Below are 13637 nucleotides of genomic sequence, written 5' to 3'. Positions count from 1 at the left end.
TCGAACCCAGGCAACTGGAGCTGCGAAGCAGCAGTGCTAACCATTCTGCTACCGTGCCGCCCCAACACACAGTCTGAAAGATGTGCCGGTTAGTTGCATTGGCCATGTTAAATTCTCCATCAGTATCATGAACAGGGGCCGGAGTGTGATGGCGAGGGTGATTTTCAGAGTAACTTCATTACACTGTTAATGTAACCCGATAGTAACACTAAGAGATAAACTAGACTTGAAAGCTTTAATGGTTGAACGAAAGGAAAATGGAGTGAATACACAGTTGAGGGAGTTGAGACTCTTCTCCCTGGAGAGACGAAGGCTGAGGCGACCTGATAGAAGTTTATAAAATGTTGAGAGGAATAGATAGGGTGGATTCTCAGAGGCTATTTCCCCGGGTTGAAATGGTCGCTACGAGAGGACACAGATTGAAGGTGCGGGGAGGCAAGTACAGAAGTGATGTTAGGGGTAAGTTTTTCACTCAGAGGGTGGTGAGTGAATGGAATCGGCTGCCGTCAGTGGTGGTGGAGGCGAACTCGCTGGGGTCTTTTAAAAGACTTCTGGATGAGTATATGGGATTTAATTGGATTGGGGGTTATAGATAGGTCCTTGGATTGGTAGGTGTTGATGTGATCGGCGCAACTCGTGGGCCGAAGGGCCTGTTTGTGCTGTAGTGTTCTATGTTCTATGTGGCTGCACTTTACACACACATTACAGTGAAGTTAAAGTTTATTTATTAGTCAAAAGTAGTCCTCTATCCATGATGGCTATTCTCAGATGAAGGCACTCAGTTTCTTATTCAGCAGTAACAGAGATAAAGTGCATTTATTAGTCACCAGTCGGCTTACACTCACACTGCAATGACGTTACTGTGAAAATCCCCTAGTCGCCAGACTACATCGCCTGTTTGGGTACACTGAGGGAGAATATAGCATGGCCAATGAAACAACCGGCACGCCTTTGGACTCTGGGGTGAAACCAGAGCACCCTGAGGACATCCATCCAGAAACAGGAAAAAAATGCAGATTCCAAACAGAGAGTGACCCGAAGCCGGAATCGAACCAGATCCCCTGAGGCAGCAGTGCTATCCATTGTGCTATCATGCCACCCAATCAACTGAGTTAATGAAGTATATGCCAATGGTGATTGGCAGAATCAACTAATTTCATGTTGTAACTGGAAAATCCGGGCATGAATGGCAACTATCTGTTAGTACCTAAACCTCCTTTATAGGTATCATTGAAGTTAACTCGAAATGCCAGGAAAATATTCCTGGAATTTTCCTCAATTCACAAACATCATCAAATAAGATCCTGGGGAATATTTCAACAATGAAACTTACAATTGCCAATGTGGATAAACTCGACGGCATCTACAATGTGGCATAAGAATATAGGAGGCATGGTTAGTAAGTTTGCAGATGACATTAAGATTGGTGGCATAGTGGACAGTGGAGAAAGTTATCTCCAATTGCAACGGGATCTTGATCAATTGGGCCAGTGGGCTGAAGAATGGCAGATGGAGTTTAATTTAGACAAATGCGAGGTGATGCATTTTGGTAGATTGAACCAGGGCAGGACTTATTGAGTAAATGATAGGCGTTGGAGACAGAGAGCAAAAAATTCTGGAGTAGATGTCCATAGCTCCTTGAAAATGGAGTCACAGGTGGACAGAGTGGTGAAGAAGACTGTCGGCATGCTTGGTTTCATCGGTCAGAACATTGAATACTGGAGCTGGAACGTCTTGTTGAAGTTGTACAAGATAGGGTGGATTCTCGGAGGCTATTTCCCAGGTCTGAAATAGTCACTACGAGAGGACACAGGTTTAAGGTGCTGGACAGCAGGTACAGAGGAGATGTTAGGGGTAAGTTTTTCACTCAGAGCGTGGTGATTGAGTGGAATCGGCTGCTGTCGGTGGTTGTAGAGGCGAACTCGCTGGGGTCTTTTAAAAGACGTCTGGAAGAGTACATGGGATTTAATGGGATTGGGAGTTACAGATAGTTCTATGGCCTGGTAGGCATGGATATGATCGGCGCAAATTGTGGGCCGAAGGGCCTGTTTGTGCTGTAGTGTTCTATGTTCTATGTTCTAATTTCATAATTAACAGCATTTAACACTGTGTCAAAATAAGTTAATCCCCAGTACCCATTCCGATAGGACACATTGGTGTCGTGATGTTGTTACTAGGCTAGGGAACCAGAGATCCAGGAGAATGTTCTGGGGATAAGAGCAAAATACTGCAGATGCTGGTTTCTGAAACAAAAACAGAAGATGCTGGAGAATCTCAGCAAGTCTGGCAGCAACTGTGGGTATAAAATAGAGCCAACGTTTCGAGTCTCGATGTCCCTTCATCAGAGCTAGGAGCAAGGAGTGTCAGCAGAAGTGTATGCGATTGGGGTAGGGAGAATGGGGTGTGGAATTGGACAAATGGAATGTGCATGAGGATACAGAATGCTGATGACGCTCTAACAGCGTCCATGAAGTGAGAGAATGGCAGAACAGAGGTACAAAGTGTCAAAAGGACTGCCTGATGATTGTGGCAGTTGCAATGGAGTGGGGGGGTGGTGTGAAGAAAAGGAGAATTGGACTGGAGAAGTGGAAAAACTAGAAGTGAAAAAAAGAAGGATGATGAAATCGATGTATGAGATTGAATGAAATGGAATAAAATAAATGGAAATGCTCTGGGGAGGCGGGTTCGAATCCCAGCATTTGCACCGGTGAATTTATATTCAATAAAAGATCTGAAAAGAAAAGCCTAATGATGACTATGAAACCTAAAAACCCATGCCCTTTAGAGAAGGGAATCTACTGTCCTTACACGGTGTGGCCTACATGTGACTCCAGACCCACAGCAATGTGATTCACTCTTAAATAGACGAGCAATTGAAGTGTGATTAAGGATGAGTAATAAATGCTGGTCCTGTCATCGATGCCCACATCCAATGAATAATAAAAAAATGAAATTGTCCATGGTCATTTAAGGTTCATCTGTTACCAATCAACAGGTGAATTGGTCCGCCTTGTTGGCCAGCAAGGGGCATACACGCTATGGGTCGTGCGAGGGCTGCTCTTGGAAGTTGCTTCGAGAGTTGCCTAGTGAACATAAGGACATAAGAACATAAGAAATAGGATCAAGAGTAGGCCATCTGGCCCTTCGAGCCTGCCCCGCCATTAAATAAGATCATGGCTGATCTGTCGTGGCTCAGTTCCACATTCCCGCCCTCTCCCCATAACCCCTAATCCCCTCTCTTATCAAAAACCCATCAACCCGCTTCTTAAAAATATTTAGTGAGGTAGCCTCCACCACTTCAACGGGCAGAGAATTCCACAGATTCACCATCCTTTGAGTGAAGAAGTTCTTCCTCAACTCCGTTCTAAACCGTCCCCCCCCCCCCCTTTATTTTGAGGTTGTGTCCCCTAGTCCTACTGTCCTTTCTGAGCGGGAAGAGTCTCTCCACCTCTATCCTATCCATCCCATTCATCATCTTATACGTCTCAATGAGATCTCCCCTCATTCTTCTAAACTCTAACGAGTACAAGCCTAGTTTATTCAGCCTCTCCTCATAGCTCAACCCCCTCAACTCCGGCATCAGCCTAGTAAACCTCCTCTGCACTCCCTCCAAGGCCAAAATATCCTTGCGTAAGTACGGCGCCCAAAACTGCACACAGTACGCCAGCTGCGGCCTCACCAATGCCCTATATAGCCTCAGCAAGACCTCCCTACTTTAATATTCAATCCCCCTCGCTATGAAGGCCAGCATCCCATTCGCTTTCCTGACCACCTGCTGCACCTGCAAGCTGGGTTTTTGCAACTCATGCACAAGGACCCCGAGGTCCCTCTGCACCGTCACCTGCTGCAGTTTTTCTCCACGTAAGTAATAATCCTTCCTACCATTATTCCTACCAAAGTGGACCACCTCGCACTTGCCAACATTAAATTCCATTTGCCAGTTCCTGGCCCATTCGCCCAGCCTATCTAGATCCTTCTGCAGACTCTCCACACCCTCCGCACAATTTGCCTTTCCTCCAATCTTGGTGTCATCAGCAAATTTCGACACCATACACTCGGTTCCCTCTTCCAGATCATCTATATAAATGAGGCCCCAGCACCGCCCCCTGGGGCACTCCACTAGTCACCATCCGCCAATCCGAATAGCACCCGTTGACCCCCACTCTCTGCCTCCTATTTGACAACGAATCCTTTATCCACGCTGACACCCTACCCCCAACTCCATGTCCCCTGACCTTCTGCAATAACCTCTTGTGAGGCACCTTGTCAATCGCCTTCTGAAAATCAAGAAAGACCACATCCACCGGCTCTCCTCTATCCACCGCCCTAGGCACATCCTCATAGAACTCCAGTAAATTTGTCAGACACGACTTCCCCTTAACGAAACCGTGCTGCGTCTGCTCTATCAAGCAATTCCCCTCAAGATGCCTCGCTATTTCCTCCTTGATGACGGATTCTAACATTTTACCTACAACAGACGTTAAACTAACCGGCCTATAATTCTCCGCCTTTTGCCTGGCACCCTTCTTAAACAGCGGCGTAACATTAGCCGTTTTCCAATCTTCCGGCACTTTCCCGGAATCCAGCGACGTCTGGAAAATAACCACCAAGGCATCCACTATCACCTCCGCCATTTCTTTCAGGATCCTCGGATGCATTCCATCCGGTCCTGGGGACTTGTCCACAATCAGCCCCTCCAGTCTGCCGAGCACCACCTCTCTAGTAACAATAATGTCATCGAGACCCTCCAGTCCTACCACCTTTCCATCTCTAACACCCGGCAAATTATTCACGTCCTCCTCTGTGAAGACCGAAACAAAAAAGTCATTCAAGACCTCAGCCATTTCCCCATCCCCTACCACTAAGTCCCCCTTCTCATCCTCTAAGGGTCCAACGTTCACCCTAGCCAGCCTCTTCCTTTTTATATACTTATAAAAACTCTTGCTATCCTTTTTTATATTAAGCGCTTGCCCAGCTTCATAGTTTCTCCTACCCTTCTTTATCAATTTCTTTGTCAATCTTTGTTGACATTTAAACCTCTCCCAATCCTCTTCTCGCCCACTACTCTTAGCTACTCTAAACGTCTCCGCTTTTAATTTAACACTTTCCTTCATCTCCTTCGTTATCCACGGCTGATTACCTCTCCTCCTACGGTCCTTTTTGACCATTGGAATAAATTTCTGCTAAGCACCAAGAAAGATCTCCTTAAAAATCCTCCACTGCTCCTCAGCAGACCTACCTTCCAACGCGCTCCCCCAGTCCACATTCGCCAATTCCTCTCTCATCCTACGGTACTCCCTTCTGTTCAAACAAAGGACGCGTGTCTGGGAACCCACTTTGTCGTCCTCCATCTGCACCAGAAACTCCACCATACAATGATCACTCTCCCCAAGAGGATCCTTCACCGCAAGGTCACGTCGTTAGTGTACGCTTAAACTGGACCAACTGACGGGCAACACGACAGCTCAGTGACTATCACCGTTTGCAGTGCAGATAAATGGACCCGGGTTGGATCTCCGATTTGGGTCGGTGTCTGTGGGAGTTTGCACATTCTCCCCGTGCTTGCGTGGGTTTTCTCCGGGTGCTCCGGTTTCCTCCCACACCCTAAAAACATGCTCTTAGGCTCATTGGTGTTAACAAATTGTCCCTAAATTAGACCTCCCTCAATCTGGTATACATGTAATTCATTAAATTTGCACGCCTTTATTGTGGAGTCCAAAAGGCGTAGGCAAAAGTCAGAGGTCGAAAAAGGATTGGAATGAGGAGGTCACTGAGTGTTAAAATGGTGGCGTGGGCTTGTTGGGCCGAAGGGCCTGTTTCCTGTGCTGTGTTGTTCTTTGTTCTTTGTAACACTGTACATCACAGTATTACTTTCACAAACACAAAGCAGGAGTAGGCCATTCGGCGGTCTAAGCCTGCACCATTCAATAATATCATAGCTCATGACCAGACTAAATTACTCTTTAGTCTCCCAACGTGATCAGGCCACTCCCCGCTGTCTGAGAAAAGCAGCCGGAAAATTCAGGGGCTCCACTCACCCCGGATATAATCTCTTCCACCTTCTTCCATCGGAAAAAAAAGATCCAGAATCCTCAAGACAGGTACCAACCACCACAAAACCACTTAGTCCCTTCTGCCATCAGACTTTTGAATGGACCTACCTCACATTAAGCTGATCTTTCTCTACACCCTAGCTATGACTGTAACAATGCATTCTGCACTGTTTCCCTTCCTTCACTATGTACGGTATGTTTCGGATGTAGAGCATGCAAAAATAATGTTTTTCACTTTACAATCAAACAAGTGACAACAATAAAAGAAATCAAATCCCAATTAATCGGTTACAGTGAATTCTTTAATTGTTGACTCCGACTACTAGCTCACTAGAATCTGTACATCCAGAGACAATACTGGCACTCCCAAGAGCGAGCAAGACTGGAAATACCAATTTACATTAGACTGTTTAATTCAAAGCAACTGCTTTTATTTATCAACTGCTTATTAAATGCAAATAATTGCTGAGTGATTCAACTTGAACATAGAACAGATCAGCCGTGATCTTATTGAATGGCGGGGCAGGCTCGAAGGGCTAGATGGCCTACTTTTGCTCCTATTTCTTATGTTCTTGTTATGTTCTTAACAGGTCCGGAAACAAGTAGAGAGGGTGCTCCTTCCAGAGTAACTGAAATGCTCTTGCAAAAAGCTATGACCTTTAAAGTCAAGGAAAAGAGTCATGAGAATTTGCAGCAGAGAGCGGGGCTTGGCAGCAGATAGAGAAAGACAGAGAGGCGTTGGTTGTGGCCACACTTGCGTGGTATGAACTTAAGAAAGACACCTCGCTCACAGCCCATTCAGGGACAGTGCAAAGCGCATCAAAGCAGCAATCGCTGGTCGAGATTCTGATCACATTACCCTTGAGATGGAAACTTGTCCGAGGCAGCAACTCTTTGCGGTTTTTCGTTTGTTTATAGTTGAGCCGCTACACCTACTCAACTGCCTCCAGAGGTCAGAAGCTGAGACACGATGTTAAACCGCAGCGAGAAGACAATTGGGCACTGGAGATAGATTTAGCTGAACAGAGAACCTGTTTGTTTAAAATTAAGCCATATCACATGATTCTTTCCAAAAGGCAACTATTTGCAAACATTCCGAGGGTTGGGTACAATTTGCAGAAACTCCCTCTGATTCACAACAGATGCACTCATTTCATCTGAAGCTCCGAGGAACCGCAGTTTGTACTGTCTATACTCAAAGCAGCAATTCACTTTCGACACAATTTCAATGCAATTCATACAATATTTTCAGTTCTTTCTTGCATCAGATATCACGTGTAAACTGTTTACGGAATGAATTAGGTTAAGCACAATTACATTCCAGCAAGCTGGCACAGTAGTTAGCAGTACTGTCTCACGGCGCCTGGGACCCGGCTTCAGTTCCAACCTGGGGTGACATGCTGTGTGGAGTTTCAACGTTCTCCCCGTGTCTGTGTGGGTTGCGTCTGCGTGCTCCCCTTTCCCCCCACAGTCCGGCGATGTGCAAGCTAGGTGGATTGGCCATGCTAAACCGCCCTTCTTCTGCAAAGGTGTGCGGGTTAGGTGGATTGTCCATGGGAATTTGTCCCTTTGTTTTCAAAGAGGTGCTGGTTAGGTGGCTTGGCAATGCTAAATTGTCCCTTAGTATCCAAAGGTGTGCAGGTTAGGGTGGATTGGCCATGCTAAATTGTCCCTTAGTATCCAAAGGTGTGCAGGTTAGGGTAGATTGGCCATGCTAAATTGCCCCTTAGTGTCCAAAGATGTGCAGGTTAGGGTGGATTGGCCATGCTAAATTGTCCCTTAGTATCCAAAGGTGTGCAGGTTAGGGTAGATTGGCCATGCTAAATTGCCCCTTAGTGTCCAAAGATGTGCAGGTTAGGGTGGATTGGCCGTGCTAAATTGCCCCTTAGTGTCCAAAGATGTGCAGGTTAGGGTGGATTGGCCATGCTAAATTGCCCCTTAGTGTCCAAAGATATGTAGGTTAGGTGGATTGGCCATGCTAAATTGCCCCTTAGTGTCCAAAGATATGTAGGTTAGGTGGATTGGCCATGCTAAATTGCCTCTTAGCGTCCAAAAATGTGCAGGTTAGGGTGGATTGGTCATGCTAAATTGCCCCTTAGTGTCCAAAGATGAGTAGGTTAGGGTGGATTGGCCATGCTAAATTGCCCCTTAGTGTCCAAAGATGTGCAGGTTAGGGTGGATTGGCCATGCTAAATTGTCCCTTAGTATCCAAAGGTGTGCAGGTTAGGGTAGATTGGCCATGCTAAATTGCCCCTTAGTGTCCAAAGATGTGCAGGGTAGGGTGGATTGGCCATGCTAAATTGCCCCTTAGTGTCCAAAGATGTGCAGGTTAGGGTGCATTGGCCATGCTAAATTGCCCCTTAGTGTCCAAAGATGTGAAGGTTAGTTGGATTGGCCATGTTAAGTTGTCCCTTAGTGTCCGAAGAGGTGCTGGTTAGGGTGAATTGGCCATGCTAAATTGCCCCTTAGTGTCCAAAGATGTGCAGGTTAGGGTGGATTGGCCATGCTAAATTGCCCCTTAGTGTCCAAAGATATGTAGGTTAGGTGGATTGGCCATGCTAAATTGCCTCTTAGCGTCCTAAAATGTGCAGGTTAGGTGGGTTGGCCATGCTAAATTGTCCCTTAGTGTCCAAAGATGTGTAGGTTAGCTGGATTGGCCATGCTAAATTGCCCCTTAATGTCCAAAGATGTGTAGGTTAGGTGGATTGGCCATGCTAAATCTACGCAGTTATGGAGAAAAGGTGAGGTGAAGTGGACCTGGGTAAAATGCAATGTAGGGAGTTTATAATTACATTCTGAATTCCTGCCACTTCACATTGTAACACTGAGAGTTTAGCCGCAGGCGATGGGGACAGATTAATAGGAACGCCAAAATTTCAAAGTGCCCCTCGAAGCTGCAGAACATTCTGGCTTGGAAAAATATCACCATTCCTTCACTCCCGCCCTAGCACGAACTGTGAGCGAACACAATTTGTACTCCAAAGGCTAAAAGGGCGGTCACCATAGAATCATTAAATCCTACAGAGCAGAAGGAGACCATTCGGCCCATCGTGTCTGCACCGAGCACAATTTCACGCAAGCACTATCCCCATGGCCCCATGCATTTATGCTAGCTAGTCTCTCTTACACTAAGGGGCAATTTAGCATGGCCAATCCACCAAACCCGCACATCTTTGGACATTATGAGGCAATTTAGCATGGCCAATCCACCTAACACGCACATCTTTGGACATTATGAGGCAATTTAGCACGGCCAATCCACCTAACACGCACATCTTTGGACACTAAGGGATAATTTAGCACGGCCAATCCACACATCCTGCTCATCTTTGGGCACTAAGTGGCAATTTAACATGGTAAATCCACCTAACCTACAAATCATAAATTCATAGAACTCCTATAGTGCCGAAGGAGGCCATTCGGCCCATCGAGACTGCATCAAACACAATCCCAGTCCAGCCATATCCCCCTAACTCCATGCATATACCCTACCCTGACACTAAGGGGAAATTTAGCATGGCCAATCCAACTAACCTGCACATGTTTGGACTGTGGTTGGAAACAGGGACACCCGGAGGAAACCCACGTAGACACGGGGGCAACGTGCAAACTCCATACAGACGGTGACCCAAGATGAGAATTGAACCCGGGTCTCTGGCACTGTGAGGCAGCACTGCTGACTATTGTGTCACTATGCCACCCCAATCTTTGGACATCACCTTCTTCGAAAGAATGATACAATCTGCCCTTGCCAAGGAAGTTTGCATCCCAAGAATAAATTGAAATTTAGCTCAAATAGAAACATATCACCACACGATTACTGTCCTGTAACACTTCCTGACGACATGCTTCCTGTTCATCGCGGTGACGCAGTCGATTAATACATTGTGTCAAATGAATGTGGAATTCACCTGCAAACCGAACCAAAATGGTGTAACACTTTCCATTGCATAGCTCATCATAGTTTCCACTGTATCGGGCAGGGGCGTAATTCTCTGGGACTGAGCTCAGATCAACCAGCGGCCATTAACCCAAAAGAAACAAACTGGTCACATAACATGAATAAATAACGCGTAAGGATGTCCAAAGAATGCTTATCTGCAAGACTCATATTTTTGTCTTTGCGGGTTTATGGTGAGTAGAAGAGGAGAAGAACTATACGTTGCAGTCAGCGAGAATCAGTGTTCACACAGTAGGAACCAAGGCCCAATATTCAGGCGAAGGGAAATATCCTGCTCATGATAGTTTGTTTCATTTTCCTCACATAAATGTTCAGTAAATGTTCACTAACGCCCTTCAGGGAAGGAAATCTGACGTCCTAACCTCGTTTGGCTGGTGTGTGACTCCAGAGCCGCAGCAATGTTGTTGACGTTCAACTGCCCTCAGGCAACTAGGGATGGGCAATAAAAAAAATAAATTTAAAGTTTATTTATTAGTGTCACAAGTAGGCTTACATTGAGACTGCAGTGATGTAACTGTGAGAATCCCCTAATCGCTACACTCCCCCAGTGTTTGTTCGGGTACACTGAGGGAGAATTTAGCATCGTCAATGCAAAAAAGTAACTTGTCATTCGGACTTTGGGAGGAAACTGGAGCACCCAGTGGAAATACATGCAGTCTCCATCCATCCGTCCATCCATCCATCCATCCATCCATCCATCCATCCATCCATCCATCCATCCATCCGTTCATCCATCTATCTGTTCATCCATCCATCTATCTATCTATCTATCTATCTATCTATCTATCTATCTATCTATCTATCTATCTATCTATCTATCTATCTATCTATCTATCTATCTATCTACCAACCTATCTATCTATCTATCTATCTATTTGTCTATCTAAGAACATAAGAAATAGGAGCAGGAGTAGGCCATCTAACCCTTCGAGCCTGCCCCGCAATTAAATAAGATCATGGCTGATCTGTCGTGGCTCAGTTCCACCTTCCCGTCCTCTCCCCATAACCCTTAATCCCCTTGCCTATCAAAAACCTATCAACCCGCATCTTAAATACATTTAGCGAGGCAGCCTCCACCACTTCAACGGGCAGAGAATTCCAGAGATTCACCACCCTTTGAGTGAAGAAGTTCCTCCTCAACTCCGTTCTAAACCGCCCCCCCCCCTTTACCTTGAGGCTGTGCCCTCTAGTCCTACTGTCCTTTCTGAGCGGGAAGACTTTCTGTCTGTCTGTCTGTCTGTCTATCTATCTATTTGTCTGTCTAGCTAGCTCTCTCTCTCTCTCTTTCTCTCTCTCTTCCTCTCTCTATCTATATAACAATATGTTTATCTATCTATCTATCTATCTATCTATCTATCTATCTATCTATCTATCTATCTATCTATCTATTATTCTGTCTATCTGCCTGTCTATCTATCTACTTGTCTATCTATCTATTTTTCTATCTGTCTATCTAACTATCTATCTGTCTATCTATCTATTTGTCTGTCTAGCTAGCTGTCTCTCTCTCTCTTTCTCTCTGTCTTTCTCCCTCTATCTATATAATTGTCTATCTGTCTGTCTGTCTATCTATCTATCTAAGAGAGGGAGAAAGATAAAGTTCACTCTTCTGGGGTAATCTAGAACGGGTGGCAGATGTAAAGCTGAGATGGGGGAAATTTAACTCCTACCAAAGAATGATGAGTTTGTGGAAGTTACTGCCCTACAGTGCGATGGATGTCGGGAATTTGATTAAATTTAATGATCAGGTGGACGATATTTTAATTAGGAACGGTTCGAAGGCCTATGATGGATAGGCAGGGCAGAGTAGCTGAGGTTCAGATCAGATCAGCTATGATAATAGTGAGTGGCAAAACGGACTAGAGAAGCCAATTCCTGCTCTTAGGTCTTATTATTCTTGTACGAGAGAGAGACAGGGAGAGAGATGCGTAGGGTGAGGCGGTGTTGGAGGTTGGGGGTGACACACAGCCAAAATACGTTGAAATAAGTTATTCAGCCCACGGACATTGATGCAAGAATTAAGCGAGGTGATGGCCTAGTTGCATTATTGATGAACTGTTAATCCAGAAATTGTGTTAATATTCTAGTGACCTGCGTTTGAATCCGACCCCGGCTGTGGGCCGATTTTGAATTCACTAAAATAAATCTGGAATTAATAATCAACTGATGACCATAAATCGACTGTTGGAAAAAAAAACTCTGGTTCACTGACGCCCTTTAGAGAAGGAAATTTCCTCTCCTTGCCTGGTCTGGTTTACAAAGAGCAAAGAACAAAAACAGCCCGGGAAACAGGCCCTTCGGCCCAACGAGCCCGCGCCGCCATTTTAACATTGCCAGTCCCCCCTCCACCCATGACCCTTATCTATGTTTACGTCATTCCACATTGAGGGAAACTAATTTAGGGACAATTTATTACCTCCAATCAGCCTAATAGCACATCTTTGGGGTGTGGGAGGAAGCCGGAGCACCGGGAGAAAACCCACGCAAGCACGGGGAGAATGTGCAAACTCCCACAGACACTGGCCCAAATCCATGTGCCTGCACATCAAACAGTGATAGTCACTGAGCTGTCGTGTTCCAGAGCCACAGCAATGATTTTCATTCCCAGTAGCCCTCCAACAGCAACTAGGGATGGGCAATAAATGTTGGCCCAGCAAGCGACGCCCAAGAATGGATACAAAAAAAAATTGTGATGGTTTCATTTTACTTTTACACGATAAAATGTGTTTTTATTTCAGCCCTACACGTCAGATCCACTGCACTGTGTTTTCGAAGAAGTCATACTTTTGAAGGGTCAACTTTTCCCAAAGCTTTTGTTCCTTTGCTTAATTCCCCTCCCCAACTTCCCTCTAATTCATACAGCATTTGAGAGTCAGCCACGTGGCTGTGGTGTGTGGAATCCAATCTGGGCCACACCAGGTGAGGACGCAGGTTTCCTTCCCAAAACCAGTTGGATTTTAGAACAATTCGCAATGGTTTAATTCTTATCATTAGACTTTGAACCCCATATTTTTGTTGAATTCAAATATAGAACATAGAACATTACAGCGCAGTACAGGCCCTTCAGCCCTCGATGTTGCGCTAATCAGTGGAACCAATCTAATGACCCTCCAACCTAAACTATTCCAATGTTATCCATATGCCTATCCACTGACCATTTGAACGCCCTTAAAGTTGGCGAGCCCACAACTGCTGCGGGCAGGCATTCCACACCCTTACTACCCTCTGAGTAAAGAACCTACCTCTGACATCCGTCCTATAATTATCACCCCTGAATTTAAAGCTATGTCCCCTTGTGTTAGTCATCACCATCCGAGGAAAAAGGCTCTCACTGGGCCATAGAGAGAGAGAGAGATACAGAGAGAGAGAAGAGTTTTCAATCCTACCATTCATTGAACTCTAACACATTCCCTCATCTCGATGTGAACAATGATTGGAGGTTGACCAATCTTCAACATTCCCACAGTGCAATCATGCTTTACAGCAGCTGCTGTCCACACCACCCAGCTTGTATGGTGAGACCTTTGCCCATTGCCCCCTTCTTGCATCATACCCCCCTGTCCCCATCATCCCTCCCTTCACAGCACCTATGGAATCCTTTAGCATGTGCTGAAAGTGCATAA

This window comes from Carcharhinus amblyrhynchos, unplaced genomic scaffold (genome assembly GCF_965287045.1).
Source record: "Carcharhinus amblyrhynchos unplaced genomic scaffold, sCarAmb.v2.hapA scaffold_46, whole genome shotgun sequence".
Classification (NCBI taxonomy): domain Eukaryota; kingdom Metazoa; phylum Chordata; class Chondrichthyes; order Carcharhiniformes; family Carcharhinidae; genus Carcharhinus; species Carcharhinus amblyrhynchos.
The sequence above is the reverse complement of the archived record's forward strand: the minus strand, read 5'-3'. Positions refer to the sequence as shown.